The sequence below is a fragment of the Taudactylus pleione genome, unplaced genomic scaffold, assembly GCF_031769625.1.
Source record: "Taudactylus pleione unplaced genomic scaffold, aTauple2 ptg000062l, whole genome shotgun sequence".
NCBI lineage: Eukaryota > Metazoa > Chordata > Amphibia > Anura > Myobatrachidae > Taudactylus > Taudactylus pleione.
In genome coordinates, this window is record NW_028284464.1 from 7,016,044 (window position 1) to 7,038,805 (window position 22,762).

Here is a 22,762-nt window from a genome sequence, read left to right on the forward strand (position 1 = left end):
AGGTGCACATTCTTGTACATTATTTAATTACACAGACTCACATAAACTCATTCACATGACACACACGTTTTTTATATATATTAGCATAAATCTGAATTTATTAATTAACGTTATTGAGATTTTTGCTATCTGAGATTAAGTGCATTAAGATGTACAATTTGCCATAGTGTTACTGAATTATTTTGGGACTTATACCATCGCCCAACTGACAGCTGCTATTTCTTATACTTAACTATAATATTACTGTATAGGGATTTTTGTGTGTACAGTATATCCCTTTGTGTGTTACTCTTAGGTACATTACAATCCTCCACCATATTAATTTCTTGAACATTTTTCAGTCTTGGCTCTCTTATTTCTTATCTAGCATCCAACTATTAACTTGCCTATTGTAAACACCCAATTGTGACCATCATTTTGCTTCTGCATCCATATTATTCTCTTTAACCTCTGAGGTCTGTCTTTTCTCACTAAAGCTGGGTACATAATAGACAATTTTTTGCATGATTTGGCAAATTCCGACACATCGGAATGACAAATCGTGCACTGTGTATGCTTGATCACAATGCGTGCTTGTCGCTGGTCGTTGATTGTATCTTCAGATCTTACCTACATGCAGTAAGATCTGGGAATCTTGTTAACTATTTGCAGCACATAGTTTAGTGTGTATGCACTACTGAACAAGAAATTAAATGTTGTTCTGACCCGAACAATGTGGACGTCACTTGACAGGCATTTCCCTAATGACACAGATGCATGCACAGATCAGTGAGATCCATGCATCTGTGTTAAAAAAAATGCTTGTCAAGTTAAAATAAAAAAATTACATGTGGTCCCCCCCTAAAAGCACAACCAGCACCGAACTTTTTAGAGCCAGTCCTGGTTGTGAAAATACAGGGAACAAAAGACATAGGGATGTCCTGTATTTAACACAACCAGCACTGGGCTTAGCAAGCCGCTCATGGTTTTAGAAGCATTTCTAAAATGTCAAATACATACTGCGTCCTCTCTGGTGTAGCTAGCAGCACTGCTGTACTGTGGGAACTGGAGGGTACACTATGTTTACATATACAGTCCAGCTCCAGAGTCCATCATGCCCTGCACTGTTGGGGAGGGCACTGAAGTGAATCCAGTGTGTTATAGCCAAGCAGTGAGGAGCAGAGACACAGCTGACACTGTCAGTGTGAGAGTGTGTCTCTGTGCTGTTTGAGTGATTCAAACAGTGGCAAAGGTGATTTTAAGCCAGCTCTTCATCGCAAATGCGCATTAGTCATCCAAACACTGCTCTCATTACTGATCGATATGGTATGTCAAATAGGGAAACTGCTGCCATATCAACAGCAGTTTTGCAAGACTTAAGTCTCATCACTCCCAATGACACCTCATCAGTCATTGATCACTCCAAAGTGAAGAAAATGTCAAAACTGTCTCAGAGAGCCAATTAGAGCACAACCCTCACCCAGCAGCAGTTATTCACACAGCACAGAGACATAGAGAAATGCTGCATTACTTGTTGCACCGCTAGTCTAATGTCACATGATCATTGTTCTCCCAGGTCATATGTCTTTCATGCTGAGACTTATAGTTCCACCTGGGTCTCACACACACACATACACACTGATCATTGACGCTATCCACCGGGTCAGTGAACTCAGTGGGATTGAATAGAAATGAGTAATGGTAGGGGAAGGAGCTGAAGCATGCAGTGAGTTCCACAAAGTACATTAACAATAGTGAACATAGGCCCTGATTCAGAGCTGGACGCTCTGATAGATCGCTCGCTCTGAATCAGGGACATCCTTCCTGATTTTAGAGCGGCCTCCAGGCTGCTCGCATAGATGTGGGTGTCCACCCACAGCTATAGCGAGACGCCAAAAAGATGGTTGCGATGGTCAAGACCATCACGACCATCGGGCTTGTGATGAGACAATTGTGGTAGGGTCTCGTCTGCCACAAACCCTGGAGTGCTTTTGGCCCCATCAGAGCCAAAATCACTCCCACTGACATCACTTGTGATGTCAGTGGGGCCGGACCCAGACGGTAGACGTTCCCATGGGAATGCCTCCATCTGGCCAGCCACGCCCCCGGCATGCCCACCAAAGGGGGCGTGCTGTCACTCACCATCGTCAACATGCCCCCTTTGTAGCAAGACCCATAGCGACGGCTTCCCCGTCGCTATCCGGGTCTCGCACATGTGCACAACGGAGCCGAGTCCATCGTGCACATGTGCACTGGCCCAACATCGACCCGCTTGCGAGTGCTCAGCGCTCATGAGCGGGTCTGAATCAGGCCCATAATTTGATATGCTTTGAAGGTACAATAACATTGATCTCAAAGTGACTTTGCTTCCTAATGGGATACAATACGATGTCTATAGCGGTTTAGTCTTGACACAAAGTGATCATTTCAAGCAGCGCTCCAGGAGGACATCTAAATTGCAAGGACCATGAGCATGGTACAAATCGCAATACTGTATGTGTAACAGTTTCATACTGTAGGCATGTTACCCACCCCCACTCCCCTGTGAGATTTGTAATGAATGACTCATGCTGGATTAGGTATTAGGGGTAGGGACCAATCCAGCAATACATTGTCTACAGCAGTTTAGATTCTAATGCAGCTTGGTGCCATAACATAGAGATGAAGGGATGAGGAAAGTGCGGAGCAATATATAAAGTTGAGTAGAGTACTGTACTTTAAGAATAGTATACCTGAAATTATCTCTCTTTATGAAAAACTACCTGCGGGTCTTTAGTCCAGGCATCTTTACACCATCTAATGACAGTATACACTACTGACAGCCCGTAATGAGTACAAAACAATGCCACTAGGGGTAAAATGCAGCTGGATGGCATAACATAGAAATGAATGGTATTGACAAGTTTAGAGCAATGTGTTAAGTTTGGCAGAGTACATTAATAATATTGAACTGGAATTCCTTTGTCTTTATGAAATGCTCCTTGTGCATCTTCACACCAACGCAGATATGTATTCTTCTAAAACACAGGACTTACACACCAAATTATTTAATCCTTTATTTAATCCTGCATTCTAGATTTAAAAAAAATAAATAAAAAATTCTGATTTACAAAATGACATTGGGCCTGATTCAGTAAGGAATGCAGTTGTATATATGCATGCAATCAGTCGAATAAATCACACTGCACATGCATATGCATTGCAGTGCACATGTGTAAGCTAGGTGCTGCGATTGCACAGGCTATACAAACACATGGCAGAGTGATTGACAGGATGTGCAGTTTGTGGGTGGTGACGGGGGGGATGATAGCATGTTGGGAAATGATTTTTCAGAAGGTTGGCAAAGGATTATTTAATAGTCAATTGATTTTGAACAGCACTCTTCCTGGTCCCCTTCTGGGATGAAAATTCACACCTAGCCGCAGAAGCAGGCACAGGATTCTCAAGAAAGACCCAATGTAAGGCTTTAAATCAGGGGTAGCCAACCTCGGTGCTGAAGAGCTACTGACAGTTCACATTTTCCAGACCACCTTGCAGGTGCACAGGTGTATTCATTACTCACCAACACATTTGGAAAGATCCACAGGTGGAGTTAATTATTTATTACACATGTGATTCTGTGAGGAGACCAGGAGACATGCACTGTTGGTAGCTCTCGAGGACCAGGGTTGGCTGCCCCTGCCTTATATCATAGATCTTATGCTTGTTCACATATCTGTGCTGATTAAGTGGCACTTTGAGGCCACTAACTAACTATGTTTTTTTTAATGTCCCTATACAGGTAGGGAAATGCTTTTTCATGTGGAAAGCACTACTAGAAGTGTACCTGGTCCCCACTCCCAGCAGCAGCAGCAGGCATGGCGCTCATGGATTCCTCTGGGGCAAGGACTGATGTGAATGTGTCAAATATTTTTTTGTAAATGCCTCCTCCTCTCCCCTTCTCCCTCATAAATTTTCTTCAGAATCAAAACTTTTTATAAAATTTACTACCAATCAACCCTTTCTGTCCCTGCCCTGCCTTTAACTACATACATGCTCCAACTCCCTCAGCCATCTCTTGAATAATAAAAACATTTGTTTCCTGATGTGCCATGTTGGAAGTTGAACTGCCACGTGTTTGTGCAGCCCAACTGCTGCCACTTAGCTTTGTCAGCCAGCTAGCTTGGTGCAAATTTTGGGCCTAAACTGGATGAAAACAATATAGTGAGCTGTGAGGTGGTCAAAATTTACTGGAAATTAGTAAAAATAAATGTTACTTAGGTTAATAATACTGTAGGAACAAAAACAGGCCCGTTTTATGTGATTTTAGCTGTTTCTATGATTTTTTAAGAAAAAATCCAGATCCAAAACCAAAACCAAAAAACAAAACACGGAGGTAAGGTTTTGGCAAAACCAATCCATATCCAAAACCAGGGAAGATCCAGATCCAAAACCAAAACACGGTGGTTGGCAAATATCTTTAGTTATTAGCATAAAACTCTGAATCAGTCCCCCAAATGCCTGCAAGACCTTAGTAACACTGCAAGTAACACCACAGTGTGACCGTAACCCCATTTCAGTACATGCACACTGGAACAGCAATGCATGCACTAAACTTCTAGATGTAAGTAGCATTCTGCTTGGTCATTCAGATTTATTGATAGGAAGTGGGCTAAGTCGTGACACTGTGTTTTTTTATATACTGAAGAAATGTCAATGGAAGTGTTAAGAGATGTAAAACTTTGGAGCAGAATAGAACTGAAGGATAATTGCACAAATAGATGACAGGTGAAATGTTAATTGTAAAAGTGCTCTGAAAAGCATTTAGCTAGCAAATGATGTACATAATTTTACAACCGTATATATAGAAATTAAAAATAAAACAAATGCACTATAGAGCTATGCAATCAACAATTAAAAGATAAATTCAGCAGTGTGACAAAATAAAAAAACTGCCAAGAACCATTGGATTTCTGGAAAAATAAAAAGACATCTAAGGGCAGGTGTACAGCATTAAGGATAAGAAGAAGAAAAACATAGAAATGTATGTCAAAATTGATATCTAAGAGTATTTCGTCTTCAATGGATCAATTCAATGTACCACCAGAACATATTTTAAAATAACAAATAAGCAGAAATGGGAGGAGCATTTCTGGTGAGCTTTGACTCGGGCTGATGTAGAGTTGGACTCTTTGTTGGTCAAAAATGTAAGTGCAAAATTCCCAGAAATAAAGATGTATTTGTGTATGGATGGACACTAATTAAATTGCTGTTGCATCTTCATGCGCAGAAGATATTGCATCCGCTTCTCTTGTACAGAGAAGGCCAATACCATATTCTCAGATATGCCATTTGCACCTGAAGACAAACCATTAGACAAACATTGGTAACACCATCATACCTCTGAGCAACCCTACAGTTGCTCAAAATGTCCAATGCAATTAAGCCACCAGGGCCAGCACAGCTGTGTACGAGAACGCAGTCACTGGCTGCAACACGCCCCAAGAAATGGTAGCAACATGCTTGCATTTCAGACACCACTCCCTCATTATCTCCCCTAATGGTCACTGTCTGTCAATCATTCTGCATCCTTATCCACAGTGCGACCACAAGACCATCCCATCACATGCAAAGTGTGACTCTGACTCATGCACAGACAGAAAACATCGGCTGCTTTCAACCAAAATCAACACTGCATCCACCTCCGAATCAGGTCCATAGTTTCAGCCAGTTATTCATCAGGAGAAAACAGTAGTGTATTTGCCAGGATAATACTTTCATTGCATTCTGTCTGTGTCGCTACAGTGTTATGAATAAAAACTAAAGTGTCAGGACTGCAACTATTTCAGGTCATAAAGATAGATTACTTTTTCCAAAGTTCCTTTGTGGTCATTGGAGGAGCTATTCTGCTTGTTGGCGTTCTTCACATACAGGGAAGAGAGAGTTAAAGTGATCATCTGTTTTCAAGGTGAAGGCAGGTTCTGGAATTCCTAGATTGCTCAAACCTGATTCCATTTGGGTCACATGTTCTGAACTTCCTATGGATCACAGACTTCTAGTATAAAGTCTGTTGCTAACTGTGTCTCAGTGTCTGTGCAATGTTACTTTCAGGTTTTCTTGGACTCATTGCAGATCCCTGCTGTGCCTGTGGGTTGCTGTGGACTTTGCTATATTTCCACTCATGTTCCAGCTAAACTTCTGATGCCAGTTACCAGCCGCACTACAGAGCTCAGCATAGCCATTGCCTAAGTATTGCTTTTGCTCCATTGCTGTGGTTTCACCTTTTGCTGCACTATTTACTTTGCCTGTTCCCTCTCAACCCTGTGGACATCAAACCCATCTTCGTTACAGTTGTCAACTGCACTGTTAACAGTTATTATCACTGCATCGTGGGGCTCAACCCTGCTCTGGATTCTAGTTACACCACAGGGTTCAACCCTGTTCGGGAACTGCAAAGCTTCACAGGGCTCAATCCTGCTTCAACCTCTGCATCACAGGGCTCAACCCTGCTCCGACCTCACTGCATCACAGGGCTCAACCCTGCTCTGACCTCATCGCATCACAGGGCTCAACCCTGCTCTGACCTCATTGCATCACAGGGCTCAACCCTGCTCTGACCTCACTGCATCCCAGGGCTCAACCCTGCTTCAACCTCACAGTATCACAGGGCTCAACCCTGCATAGTCTTTCACCGCATCACAGGGCTCAACCCTGCTCTGTCTTTCACCGCATCACAGGGCTCACTCTGCTCCAGATCTCCTTCACTACAGGGTTCCACCCAGGTGAAGCTCCTCTATACCATCCTGAGGTGTTAGCCTCATACTGGACTCAGGGTTCCCTACCATATTAACTTTTCTGTGTTAAAGACTATATGGAGGGTTTTCTCCTATACTCAGTATTGCTTATGTGATCCTTATATGTTGTTGAGACTTTATGTGAGATGTTGCTATTATATTTCTCCTGTGAATAAATTCTATTTGCTTTTATTCCATGCTATCGAGATTTCATGAAAAGGTCATTCCTAAAGCCACCCCAGTTTATTGTGCCTAGTAGGCCTAGCTCCTCCCAGGAGTCTCAAGTGTCAGCAGCTATGAAGTTTGCACGGTCTTAAAAATGAATCCGGATCTGGAACAGGCTACTGGGGTACAGGTGCTTCAGGGTTTGACCGCTCATTTGGAAGTACAGGAAAACACTCAAGTTCAAGTATTGCAATGTCTACAGGATCTTTCCACATGTCTTGATAAACTTAAGATTCCTGTTGCAAGTACATCAGGGGTTTCTGCTTCTCATTTAAGTTTACTGACTCCTACCTCTTTTGATGGTAATCCAAAAACATGTAGAGGATTTCTCAACCAATGTGAGATTCATTTTGAATTGTTACCTCAAAGTTTTACCACCACTCATGTTAAGGTGGCTTATATTATGTAATTATTGTCTGGTGCTGCTCTTGAGTGGGCCTCACCCTTAGGGGGGAGAAATTATGCCTTAATGTCTAATTACCAAGCTTTTGTTTCTACTTTCAAAAGGATATTTGATGAACCTGGAAGATCAGTGTCCGCATCTGTGGATATTTTGCGAGTAAAGCATGGAACGGCTCTAGTTGGTCAGTATGTGGTTCGTTTTCAAACTATAGCCGCAGAACTTAAATCTAATAATGAGGCATTAAGAGCAGAATATTGGAAGGCTCTCTCTGAGAGACTTAAAGATGAGTTGGTGACTCGGGATCTTCTTGAGAATTTGGAAGAGTTAATTTCATTGACTATTAAAATTGATCTGCGTATGCGAGACTGAGGGGTTCAGAGGAGTCGCTCTGAGTGTTCTAAAATTTCTCTTCCCCAGTCTTGCTCTTCCCATAGTACATCTGATGAGCCTATGCAAATTAATAAAGCTAAATTGTCTGAAGTTGAGAAGCAATGTAGGAGGCGTTCTAATTTTTGCTTGTATTGTGCATCCTCAGAACATTTCTTGGCTAAATGTCCAATAAGGCCAGGAAAATGATCATCCCTAGATGATGGAGGGGAAGTTAAACTAGGGGTACTTTCTAAAATTTCCCCCAAAAAGGATTGTTTAATCTCTGTGAGCATTCCTAATTTTGGTTCTTCGTGTCAAGAGTTTTCTGCATTGCTAGATTCTGGAGCAGCTGGCAATTTTATTTCATTGTCTTTGGTTCAGAAATGTAAAATTCCTGTTGTCAAATTAACCCATTATTTTTTCCTTTCTGCAGTTAATGGGACTAGAATATCTAATGGATATGTTACACATCAAACAAAGTCTATGAAGTTGAGGGTAGGAGCTTTGCATGAAGAAAGTTTAGAGTTTTTGGTATTACCTATTTCTATGTATGATATAGTTCTTGGTTTACCATGGTTAACTCTTCATAACCCTCATATTGATTGGACTTTTTCTCAAATTCTTTCTTGGAGTCCAAAATGCAAATTAAATTGTTTGATTCCTGTCGTACGATTGGCTGAAGCGAAAGTAGAAGTTCCACCTTCTCTCCCACAGCCTTATCATGAATTTGCTGATGTTTTTTTGGAGCAGGCGGCAGACGAACTTCCACCGCATTGTCCCTGGGATTGTCCTATTGAACTTATTCCTGGTAAAATGCCACCCAAAGGTCGAGTATACCCTCTCTCTGTTCCTGAGACTCAAGCCATGTTGGAATACGTGTAAGATAACCTACGAAAGGGGTTTATCAGGCCTTCTTCATCTCCCGCTGGAGCAGGCTTCTTTTTTTTAAAGAAAAAGGATGCTGGTCTTCATCCATGTATCGACTTTAGAGGTCTAAATGAGATCACGGTAAAAAATAAATATTCTTTGCCTCTCATTACAGAATTGTTTGACAGAGTTAAGGGGTCTCGACTGTTTACTAAACTTGATATAAAGGGAACTTACAATTTTATCAGAGTTAAAGAGGGTGATGAGTGGAAAACTGCATTTAATATGCGAGATGGCCATTATGAGAATCATGCCTTTTGGTTTATGCCTTTTATGTTAATGTAACCTGCTGTGTTCCAGGAGTTTGTGAATGAAATTTTCCGAGATATACTTTATCAGTTTGCTATTGTTTATCTTGATGATATTTTGATTTTTTCCAGGAATCTTTTTTGATCATTGTACCAATGTTAAAGAGGTATTAAGTTGTCTTCAAGCTAATAAGCTTTATGGTAAAATCTCCAAGTGTGTTTTTGAAGTCCCAGTGATACCCTTTTTGGTGTATATCATTTCCGGTTCTGAACTTCAGATGGACCCTGAGAAGTTAAAGGCTATTCAAGATTGGGTTTTGCCCACTTCATTAAAGTCTATTCAGAGATATTTAGGCTTTGCCAATTATTACAGAAAGTTTATCAAAGCGTTTTCAGCGATTTTAGCTCCAATTACTGCTATGACAAAAAAAGGGGCTAATCCCAAAGTGTGGTCCCCAGAGGCAATGGATGCCTTTCAGACTCTCAAAGATGCATTTTCTGCAGCCCCCATTCTAGTTCAACTTGATGTTGAGAAACCATTTATCTAGAAGTGGATGGAGTTGGGGCTATTTTGTCTCAAGCGGCTGCAGATGGGAGAACAGTATCTTGTGGATTTTTTTCACAAAAGTTTTCTAGTGCTGAGAGTAATTACTCCATCAGTGACCAAGAGTTGTTAGCTATTAACTGAGCTTTGGAGGAATGGATATATTTATTAGAAGGTGCGTGCTACTTTTACAGACCATAAAAATTTGTTGTATTTGAAAACTGCCCATTGTCTGAACCCACGACAAGCTCGTTGGGCACTCTTTTTTTCTCATTTTGATTTTGTCCTCAGGTATCGTCCAGGTTCAATGAATAAAAAGGCAGATGCACTTTCACGCTCAATGTTGGAAGAGAAAGAACAAAATGAGGATCACAGGTACCCTATAATAAATCCTCTGGCTTTTGCTTCAATTTCCATCTCTACTGATCCTCCTCCTGGGAAGATATTTGTGGCACCAGAGTTATGAGGTAAACTTCTTTCCTGGGCTCATAATTCTCGTTTCTATGGACATCCAGGGGTTCGTAAAATGTACTCTTTTTTTGCAACGTTCCTATTGGTGGTCTCCCATGAAAAAAGATGTCCAAGAGTTTATACGTTCTTGTTCTAAGTGTGTACAACATAAGTCCTCCTGGCAGTCTCCAGTTGGTCCTCTCCATCCACTACCCATTCCCACCCAACCATGAACCAATCTTTCCATGGATTTTATTACAGATCTTCCTGAGTCTAGGGGGTGTACAGTTATTTGGATAGTGGTGGATCGTTTTACCAAGATAGCTCATTTTTGTCCTTTGGCTAAAATTCCATCAGCCCCCAAATTAGCACAAATATTTATCAAAGAGATATTTCATCTTTGTGGACTTCCTTCTGAGGTAGTGTATGATTGGGGTGTCCAGTTTGTTGCTCGCTAATGGAGGGCTTCATGTTCATCATTGCAAATTAAATTATAGTTTTCTTCTGCATATCACCCTCAGTCAAATGGACAAACTGAAAGAGTGAACCAGGAGTTGGAGACCTTATTGAGAATGTATATTTCTTCTTCTCAAGATGATTGGATGGATTTCTTGCCTTGGGCTGAGTTTGCTCATAACTTTCATTATTCATCTGCTACAGGTGTAAGTCCTTTTTTCACCAATTCTGGTCGGCATCCTCAAGTTCCTGAGCTTCAATCAATTCCTACAGTGGACATTCCATGAGCCAAAGCTACCCTCCAATATTTTTCTGGAATTTGGAGACAGGTACATAAGTGTCTTAGGAAAGCCTCTCATAAGTATAAGGTCTTTGCTGATAGAAAACGTTTGGCTGTTCCTAAATACTCTGTTGGGGATCGTGTCTGGTTGTCTACTAGAAATCTTCGATTTAAAGTAACTACTATGAAGTTTGCTCCCTGGTATATTGGTCCTTTTCGTATTATAAAAATTATCAACCCAGTGGCATGTAAGTTACAGTTACCTCCAACTATGCGTGTACCTAACTCCTTTCATGTCTCCTTGCTTAGACCATTGATTCTTAATTGATTTCATGACAGCTTGCCTAAAGTACCTCCCATAACAACTGCTCGAGGTGTGGCATTTGAGATCAATAAAATTCTGGATTCACGCAAGCATCAAAATCAATTACAATACCTTGTAGACTGGAAGGGTTACTGCCCGGAGGAGAGATCTTGGATTAAAGACTCTGATGTCCTTGCTCCTAAATTGATACATAATTTTCATGCTAAATTCCCTTTAGAACCATGGTGGCTGATCGGAGACCACCCAAAAAGGGGGGGGGGGTGGTACTGTCAGGACTGCGACTATTCAGTGCATAAAGATAGATTACTTTTTCTAAAGTTCCTTTGTGGTCATTGGAGGAGCTATCCTGCTTGTTGGCATTCTTCACATACATGGAATAGAGAGTTAAAGTGATAATCTGTTTCCAAGGTGTTGTCAGGTTGTGGGATTCATAGATTGCTCATTATTTCAAACCTGATTCCACTTGGGTCACATGTTCTGAACTTCCTATTTATCAAAGTCCTCGAGTATAAAGCTTGTTACTAACTGTGTCGCAGTGTCTGTACAACGTTACTTTCAGTTCTTTCCTGGACTCCTTCCAGATCCCTGCTGTGCCTGTGGGTTGCTGTGGACTTTGCTATATCTCCGCTCATGATCCAGCCAATTACCAGATGCACTACAGAGCTCAGCATAGCCATTGCATAAATATTGCTTCGTTACAGTTGTCAACTGCACCATTACAGTTATTATCACTGCATCACGGGGCTCAACCCTATTCTGGATTCTAGTCACACCGCAGGGCTCAACCCTGTTTCAGAACCACACCACTTCACAGGGCTCAACCCTGCTTAAACCTTCATTGCATCATGGGGCTCAACCCTGCTCTGGATTCTAGTTACACCGCAGGGCTCAACCCTGTTCTGGAACCACAAAGCTTCACAGGGCTCAACCCTGCTCCAACTTCACTGCATCACAGGGCTCAACCCTGCTCTGACCTCACTGCATCACAGGGCTCAACCCTGCTCTGACCTCATTGCATTACAGGGCTCAACCCTGCTGCGACCTCATTGCATCACAGGGCTCAACCCTGCTCTGACATCACTGCATTACAGGGCTTGACCCTGCTTCAACCTCACAGTATTACAGGGCTCAACCATGCTCCATCTTTCACCACATCACAGGGCTCAACCCTGCTTCATTTTTTACCACAACACAGGGCTCACTCTGCTCTGTATCTCCATCACTACAGGGTTCCACCCAGGTGAAGCTCCTCTATACCATCCTGAGGTGTTAGCCTCATACTGGACTCAGGGTTCCCTACCATATTAACTTTTCTGTGTTAAAGATTATATGGGGGTTTTTCTCCTATACTCATTATTGCTTATGTGAACCTCAGTGTAGTTGAGACTTTATGTGAGATGTTGCTATTATATTTCTCCTGTGAATAAATTCTATTTACTTTTATTCCATGCTATCGAGATTTCACGAAAAGGTCATTCCTAAAGCCACCCTAGTTTATTGTGCCTAGTAGGCCTGCCTCCTCCCAGGAGTCTCAAGTGTCGGCAGCCATGACGAAAAGTACTTAGGGCTCGATTCAGAACCAGATGCTAAGCTGCGCTCTCTCGCTGCCAAAATGGGCAGGGTATGCAAATTCCATGATCGCACTGTCTGGTGTAAGGACGCCCCCTATGTCTTCAGGAGAAACAGCAGAGTGAGCACACACCGTTATAAAGACGCCCACTTTTCTTTCTTAACACACATCATCTCCAGGAAGTTTATGATTAATCAGAAACATCGAGAGCCATCAGAGCAGCACGCAGTGCTTGAGGTAGACTCTACTGCGACGCAAGCACTGCGATCACTGCAGGCTGAAATACAACCAAGTGACGTGAACAATAATGCATCCATGCTAATTATGCACACCCATAAAACTCAGTTTTGATGGCCAGATATGCCTGCGTTTGCAGCACCACTCCCCCATTCACCAGCACCTTCCCCTGTTACCACCGACAAACGACACTATCTGTCACTCAAAGTCGCATTTGGGCAAATGGGCGACAATCGCCCATAGCATGTGTCCGCGGCTTACCGTCTGGGTCTGAATCGGGCCCTTAGTTCTTTCTTGCCATGGTCTGAGTGTAAAAGTCAATGAAAAAATGCCAATAGCAAGCAGCAGACACACTAATAATAGTAATCATAATAGTGGAAGTGATAAAGATGCACAGCTAATCAAAAGCTATTACCGGTTGTCATCATCACACTCAGCCATACTTACCTACTCTCCCGATAGGTGCAGCAGACTCCCAATACTTCATGTAGTCCCCAGCACCCCTGGAAGAGTGGATGGATCTCTCAAATCTTGCCCACTTCCTAGTGAAGTGAGCAGGATAGAGAGATAATACCGAGAATTGCAGGTCTGTATGTAGGTGCGGGTCTAAAAATATGTAATTCACTTAATTTTAGCCCTATCCCTGTCCCACAGTACTTTCCTGCAACATGGTGGAGCCTAATGAAGCAAAGAGCCCAACCCTGCCCTGAAAAAATGGTCAGCTGCATCTCCTCTATGAGCTTCTCTCAGAGAGAAGTAACTAAAAGTCAACAAGAACTGTATGCCCTCAGTGCATTTTTTTTGAGTACTATATATATATATTTATAAATATATATATATATATATATATTGTGTATATATATATATATATATATATATATATATATATATGTATATATATATATATATAATATATATCTCCTGACATGCATCTCTATTGCAGTGTGGTGAGCTGCAATAGAATACTTGGCCTACAGTTTCTATAATTATTTTTTAGATTTCCATTAACAAATATATTTTTATTATGTTATTGCTTGTTAAGGCCAAACATTCTGTCATATTAAATGATCATTTGGCCACTGTTAGATTTTGGAAGCAACAGATCTGTTGCTTCTGCACCTGGTCCATTTGTGCAAGCTGATGTTGATATTGGTTTTGAACTCAGGGCCTGTATCAGACCCATTTGCTAGGTGGCGTTCATACATAGTCTACCGATGTTTGCAATCTGTGCATGCGTATAAGACACAGTGCGCATATGCGAACCAGTCCATGCAATTGCAAAGCGATCACCCCTTGTACATAGATGCCTCACTAGAATGAGTGGCAGGATGAACCATTTGTGGGTGGTGACAAGGGGTGGTTGATGGAAACTAGGGTTGGTGTCACCCGGTGAGGCAGCTCATGGTGTCACCCCCCCCCCAACCTGACCCAACTAAATTTAGACTAGTACAGTGATTTTAACATATAAATGTGTATTATGTATGTTAAGTCACAATAACCATACTGTACAATATCACTGCAAACATACTCAGACTTACAGTGCAGATTTCTTGAAGATGAAAGCAGAAACTAGGCAGCACTCAATTCCAATAGCGTCAGGAGTAGGGTTAGACTGTCTCCTCCAGACTGCTCTGAAACCTCTCACTTTATTCTCTGAAAATATGTTTATAATAAATGAGTAACTCTAATATGTGGATAATTTATAATGTTCTATTATATATGTTAAATCAATGGGCAGCAATATTTTCCATTTGCAGATGGACAAGCAGTCGCATTACCTCTATAGAATGCCCCTTATTCAGTGTCCCCAGTAGTAGTGCCCCTTATGCAATGCCCCTGTAGTTGTGCCCATTATGCAGTTCCCCCTGTGGTAGTGCCCCTTTATGCAATGCCCCCTGTAGATGTGCCCAATACACAATGCCCCCTGTACTAGAGCCCATTATGCAATGCCCCCTTTATTAGAGCCCCATATGCTGTACCCCCAATAGTGCCCCTTATACTTCACCACCAGTAGCGCTCCTTATTCAGTGGCTCAGCAATGCCCCTTAAGCTGTGCCCCCATTAGCACCTCTTATGCAGTGCCCCTTAAGCTGTGTCCCCAGTAGTGCCCTTATACAGCACCCCCAGTATTGCCTGTCATGCAGTGCCCCCAGCAATGTCCCTTATGCAGTGGCCCAGCAATGCCCCTTAAGCTGTGCCACCTGTAGTGCCCTTATACAGTGCCCCCAGTATTGCATCTCTTAGCAGTGCCCCCAGCAATGCCCCTTAAGCTGTGCCCCAGTAGCACCTCTTATGCAGTTCCCCTTAAGCTGTATCCCCAGTACTGCCCTTATACAGTGCCCCCAGTATTGCCTCTCTTATGCACTGCCCCCAGCAATGCCCCTTAAGCTGTGCCGCCTGTAGCGCCCCTTATGCAGTGGCCCAGCAATACCCCTTTGCTGTGCCCCCAGTAGTGCCCTTATACAGTGCCCTCAGTATTCCCTCTCTTATGCAGTGCCCACAGCAATGTCCCTTATGCAGTGCCCCCAGCAATGCCCCTTAAGCTGTGCCAACAGTAGCACCTCTTATGCAGTGGCCCTTAAGCTGTGTTCCCAGTAGTGCCCTTATACAGTGCCCCCAGTATTGCATCTCTTATGCAATGCTCCTTAAACTGTACCCCCAGTAGCGCCTCTTATGCAGTGCCCCTTAAGCTGTGCACCATTAGTACCCTTATTATATAGTGCCCCTTAAGCTGTGCCCCCATTGGTGCCCTTCTACAATGCCCCAGCAATGCCCCTTAAGCTGTGCTTCCAGTAGCACCCATTATTCAGTGGCCCCGGCCCACAGTAATCCCCCTTATTACTCCCCTGTGCTACACAGTCAGTCAGTACTTACCTCGTCTCCTCTTTCTTCATGACCTGCAGGCCAGCACTGGGTGTGTTTGGGTGGGGTGCGCAGTCCTTCTTGACATGCAGCTCGCTCATAGGCCCGTAGTCCCTCCTCCTCCATCAGGCTGAGTGGCTCCCAGAACTCCAAGCAGAGCCGGAGTGTGCGATGACGTCATCGTGGCCGGTGTCCAGAACCACACACAGGCACAGAGATTCTCTGTGCCTGTGTGTGGCTCTGGACGCCGGCCTCGGTGAGACAATGTGCGGCGCCAGGCAGAGCAGAGCAGAAGAGGACCAGCGCACGGCAGGATGGACCAGTCCCCAGCTATAGTGAAAGTGTCAAACTCCGGCTCCCAGCAGCAGCTCATGGTCGGCGGTGCACGGTGGTGCCGTTGGTGTGCGGCCCACGGGTGTGACGTGTAGTGTTGCTCTTCTTGGTGTCACCCCCTTGAAGGGTGACACCAGGTGTGTGCAGCACCCCCCGCACCCCCCTAGTGACGCCACTGATGAAAACGGCTGTGTGGTGGTGTAAACACATGCATCTGGGCTTCTTAACGCTATTTCAGGTGTGTGCATAATTATGACACAGTGTCAGCGTACACGTCACATGTCTGAATTGGACACTGCAGCACTCACAGTGCTTGCGGCAGGATATGGTCAGCCACAAGTGCTGTGTATGGATCCGATGTTACTCAGTGTTACCGATTGTTTCAAACACTTCCTGGACAAGAGGTGGGAAAGTTGGAATCTTGTCATAGGCTGGTGGGCATCTGAATACATACCTCAATTGCACTCCAAGACATAGTGAGCATGCTAATGTCTTGCCTTGCGATCGCGGGATTTGCATACTATGGCAGCTGACAGGTGCATGTGAACGTATCCTAGTGAGTGGGTCTAAATCAGTCCCCCAGTTTGATGGTAAGAATTTTTATAATTTATGCAGTCAGAACAGGCTTCTGGTATGACGCAATACCGGAGGAGTATAGTATGACGCAATAACGGAGGAGTATAAAATTAGAAACCTGGCTGGAAACCTCCACACCTTGATAAAGAGATTATTCTCGAAATGCGTTGGTTCTGGAGGAGCACAGGAAGAAGGACTCTGCACAGTGGTATTCTTGAAGTATGTGCTTTTCCCTTTTTTTATAGAGCGACCTAGGATTTTTTATTAGCTCTGTCGCACATACCTCATTGTACCCTGATGCAGACTCCGATTTGTTACTTAGATGCTTTTAATATTTTGCTGACCACATGTTTTAAAGTATTATATCCTTTTAATGAAGATGTGGAAATAAATGTACACCTTTTAATTCCAATTTTTTGAGTACTGGATTTTCTGGAATATGAGATAAAGAAACCCAGATGCACTTACCAACCCCGTGCCACATGTGAGTACGGATACGCACCATACATTTCCTACTGTTCATGGTATACTCTGAAAATAGGGGAGATATTGTTATATACACCCTTAAGAAAAAAAGAAACCTCTATGAATTGATAACCACCTATGTTTGTGTAAGTTAGGTGTGTACCTATTAATTTAGAGGAATATTGATGAAGATAGGACATCAACATTAAGTAAGGATTCTAAAGATACCAATATAAGTAGTATCTAGCACGACTTATCCATAAGTCAGGTGTGTTTTCAAACAAATCACGTAGTAGAGTGTATACCACCTACCATTTCCATATAGATCCATGTTCAGCCTTGACGGGGATGATTGGGATTAATTTTTTCATGATATCATTTTCATCATAAAGGATACTACACATTTCTTGTCATAATTTTATTTACATATTTGGAGTACCGTTGGGGTTTGCTGGACAATCAAATATCACAACAGGACCAGAAAAAACAGAACATCTTTTTTGAGATAAGTATTTATTTTGACATACCAAGAGCACTCCTTGTGTATTATAAGAGATATCACCCATTTTTCCATACATTATTCCACTAAAGAACAGGCTTCTTGTTTTCCTTTCTAAAAAGCTGCATAGTGACTTTATAGAAATCCCTGAAACAATGAAGAACCACATTGTCATCTTTGTTTCCTTGTCTGGCAAACTAGTTAACCATTTGGGGACTAATGCAGAAGTTAACACAAGTTTGTTTGGCAAATGTACAGTATCTTGATTGTTTTTGCACTGCCTATACTCTAAAGCCAAGTGTACATATGTGTGATCCAGAGTTGTGCACAACTCCAGTCACATCTCCACTTACTGTACAGCTGAAGAGGAATAACTTTGTGGTTACGGAGAAAACACACAAAGGTTAAGTTCAGAAAGGGAGTTTCAAAGGAATTGCAGTCTATGGATAGTTATGTATATACATAAATATGCATGTTTTCAGATAGATCTTTTGTGTCAGCGATAGGACTGGTGTAAATGTTCACTGATCATGAAGACATCTAAGAAACAAAGTTTATGGATAGGGGCGGTCTTATCACAGAGATGCTTACAACAACTTTGTTTGCTGTCAAATATCCACATTTAGTTTTGTGCACGCAGTGTGGATGCATTATTGGCTGATTTGAAGTCAACACCACATTGGCCTTTTGATGTACAGTGTATGTGACCACGATCTACTAAAATTACATAAACCCATTCACCAAGTTACACTCCACCATCTATTTTACAATGGCCAGATTTAGATGTACACACAAATCCCATTGCTACTGAGGACCTCATTCAGAGGTGCTCACAAAATGTGAGCACTCACTCTGAATAAGGGTGGCCGCATCGATTTTCTGAGCCGGCCTCCTGGCCGCTTGCTAGGCTGTGGGTGACCTCTCACAACTTTATCGAGCGGCCAGGTTGATGGTCACGATGGTCAAGACCATCGCGACCATTGGGGCTTGCGACGAGACCCTTGTGGTAGGGTTTCAGCTGCCGCAAGCCTCAGTGAGCTTTTGACGAGTGATGTCAGTGGGGCTGCCCCCAAATGGCAGGCATTCAGTTGGGAACACCTCCATTTGGCAAGCCACCCCCCCACCCCGCCTACAAAACGGTGCGAGCTGTTGATCACCATCGACAGCCGCCCCTTTTGTAGTAAGCCCTGGAGCGAGAGAATTTCTCTCTCGCTCCAGGCTTGTACATGCGCAGTGCGGCTGCTGCGCATGCACAGGGCCTTTACATCGACCCGCTTGCGAGCGCATTAGCACTTGTGAGTGGGTCTGATTGAGACCCTGAGATTCCATAGACAGTGTTTCTGTTTAGGATTTAGCTGATGTCTTGTGCACAAAGATGCCCATCTTTGTTGTCTCACATGCACTGCTTGTATACAAAAGACTGAACATCAGGAACGTCAGCAATACTCTGAACATCTGAGCAACCTTACACTGTAAACACAAGAAGAAAAAGTACAGGTGCACAACTCCAACATTACTAATTATATAGAATACATTATGCAATAGAATTTTGCAATACATAGAAGTTTGGGGGTGTCCTGCGCTCTGGATTTCAACCCCAGTATGTTAGGCACCTACCCTCAGAGGTTACCTAGGCGTGGTGGGCAGGCCCATAACTATGGCCATGATTATGCTAAAACCTCTATGTATTGCAAAATTCTATTACATCATGTATTCTATATAATTAGTAATGTTGGAGTTGTGCACCTGTACATTTTGTTCTTGTGTTTGCAATAATAGTCTCCCCCAGGTAGCACCTCCCATTATATATATTCAGGGTGTGCAGTGAATATATATAATGGGAGGTGCTACCTGTGGAGACTGATCCTGCATGGAAAATGATCCTGATACACCTGCATTTGTGCACAGATCCTATGTTTTGGTTTTGGCAAAACCACCCCCAGGTGTTTTAGATTAATTTTGGTTTTGGATTTCTTTAAATATGAGGGCTGTTTGAAAAGTAATGAGACTGCCTCTGCTTTTCTGTCCCATAAATAGATGTGGCAATGCTATTCTGTTTATTGTGAAGCTCATACATCGATGTGTCTGAACCTACGGTTGGACTGCTGTAGTTTTCTTTGTTTGGTCACAGCAAGTGGAAGATCTTCTGACGTTTCATTACAGTGGATGAGGAAGACATGTCTGTAAGATTATGTCAGAGATGTGTGATTGAATTTTAAACTAGGAAAAAGTGGAAATTAAACTAATTAAATGTGGTGGAAAAACAATTAGCCCTGATGCAGTATTTAGTTGGTGGAAGCACTTCAAAGAGGTTAATATGCAAGTGACTTACAAAGCACTTTCTGGGAGACCATCCACCACCGTTACAGATGTCAACAATGCCAAAGCTGCGGATATGTAGCAAAATTACAGAAGTTTAACTTTTCACAAACTTTCGGCTTCACTTGGCATCTCATTCGAATGGGTTCAACATATTGTGACAAAGGAACTGAAAATGCATCGCGTGATGTGCGTGGGTACCCAGAAATCTCACAGAAGAGTTGAATAGTGCAAGTACACTGTTCGAATGTTGGAGAGGATACCCTATTTCCTTACATGGATTGTGATGTGTGATGAATCGTGGATTCGTCATTATGTTACGGAATCCAAACAGTCCAGTGTATGGAAACACGCAAATTTGCCTCCTCCCAAATATATTGTGATTCCTTCTGCATGTAAAATCATGCTTCTGCTTTTCTTTGATGTGTCCTGTGTTTCCTGGGCATTACCAACCCTGGAAAAACAACTGAGCAGATAGAAGTTCTCAGCAGATGATGAAGTGAAAAATGCCACAATTGCAACACTAAAAGCAATGTTATAAAACAATCTACTGCATGTCTTTAAATCATTGTTTAAATGCTGAAATAATATATATATTGAAAGTGAAGGATGCTATTTTGAAAAAGAAAAATGTTCAGATCCTTTGGAGTCATCTGATTCTGAATAAAAAAATCAGTCTCTACTTTTCAATCAGCCCTCGTAATTGAGAAAATCAGCTAAAATCATGTAACTTGGACCTGTTTTGTTACTATAGTATTATTAACATTAATAACACTCATTTCCAGTCAAATTTGACCAATTTTGGCACCTGAAATCACAAAGGATGGACTTACATGCAATCAAAACATGCAAAATCCATTTTTCAGATCCAAAATCCAACTTGTGGGAAGACACCTCATCACTTTTGCTACTTCATCTTTGTCTTATCCTTTTGGCCAAATTATATTTATACACTATCTATTAACAAATGCAAACATGCGGATTTGATTGCTTTTGTCCTACAAGGAATAAATCGATCTTTCTTCTTATATATGCTTCTATATTTGTGTTTCTATATACAGTATCTTTATGTGTATATATTAGATATCTCCCTATATGTAAGTCTCTATAACTATGTGACTAGATAGTATGTACATTGCCTTTTTCACTATAGGTTAACTAACTGTGTGTTAATTGACTCTATATAAAGCATTCTCCCCAATTAAAAATACTTATTTTTAACTCTATTATAGTGGTTTATACACAAAATACTTAAAGAAGAACCAGAGGCTCAATTTTAGGGATTGTATTACATTTATACTGCTATTGGTTTACGCACACCATTCTTAAATTGAATTAATTAGAAGGCAGACCTGGATTCAAGATAAATACAGCAATCCTACACATGTTGTCAGTCTTGAGAAAGTCTCCAAAATACTGGAGATGAAATGCATTGATGCCCTGATCAGCTGTTAAGTCTACCCTCCTCGCAGCAGCACAGGTTCTCAACCTCTCTGAGGAACCTACCATGACTCCTCCATTAGTCTGGTGCTCCCAGCCTTCAGGGGACAGAGCCAGACCAGGCACCCTGCACTCACCTACAGATCCTGCCTGATCTTTTACAAAGAGGTGGCAGTCAGCTTAGTTCAGTCGCTAGACGAGTGAAGTTATCTGAGGTGCTACAAAACCATTGGCATTTATTTACTCTCTGCTACAAAAAGTCTGATAAATACCAGATTCCAGTTAAAGATCTGCGGCACAGTGGTCTACCCAACATCTATGCTGCAATGCCAGTACAGACAACTGCAAATACTCCAGAGAGGTAACATACTATAACTGTCTGCTTATTAGCATCATTTAATTTCTCACACCATGGACATTAATTAAAGTGTGCTGGTGGAAGTACATTTTCTCCATAAGAACTCGTCGTGCATCAATAGTTTTAATTTGTCCATGAGACCTTCTAGACTAATAAAATAATAAACATTGTTTTAATATATATATATATATATATATATATATATATATATAAATATATATATATATATATATACTAGAGACACACTGTGGAATCACTTTAGTTGTACAGTAGAATGTTTTCATACATTTATCTTTGAGCCTCAAAGTTTACTTTACTCTACCTAGTACATGCTTAGGCATTTACCTAGGCCAGTGTATTCCCATTTTCTCTGATGCTTACCACCACCACAAGGTTCCCTACAGAACTGCCACCCACCACCATATACAGCTACTTAAATAAAATTTACCCTAAAATGTCCACCTGAACACCCTCAACAGCTGTTCATTAAACAGTACAAGACCTTCATCTGTCTATTGGTAACACAGCATGTGACACCACAAAACTGACCTGTATAGACCCCTCACAAACCTCCTTATTGCCTCATTTATCTTCCTAGTTTCATTGATAGCAGAACTAGGCACAGAACACCACCACACCCTACAAGGTGCAATTAGCAACCAGTTAACCTGTGTCTCCTGACAACAACCACTGGACATCCACCTTAGTTGCTAACATCAGATTCAATGATTTGTGCTTGCCAAGATCATTACCATCTAGATGCAGCAGCAACCCATAAAGTTTACCAAACTTTGAATCATCAACCACTGTACAAAGTCAGTCTTCAGTAATGGAAAAGAATCCCTAACAGTGAATTGTCTGGCCACCCAAAAGACATACAGTAGTAATGTTCAACCACCAACACATGCATGGGGTCACAGACTATACTAAGTAGGAAGCAAGAAAAAACAGATCAAAAGCAGACATCAACAAGCAGCCACCACACTTAGGCAAACACCTATAGTGAAGAGCATAATTAGGAGGAGTAAAAATGGGGCAGCCCTGTAAAGGTAAATATCCTAATGGATCCTGGAGACCCACATAGTCTAAATATGTTTTTTGGCATATCCACCAGGAAAATATCT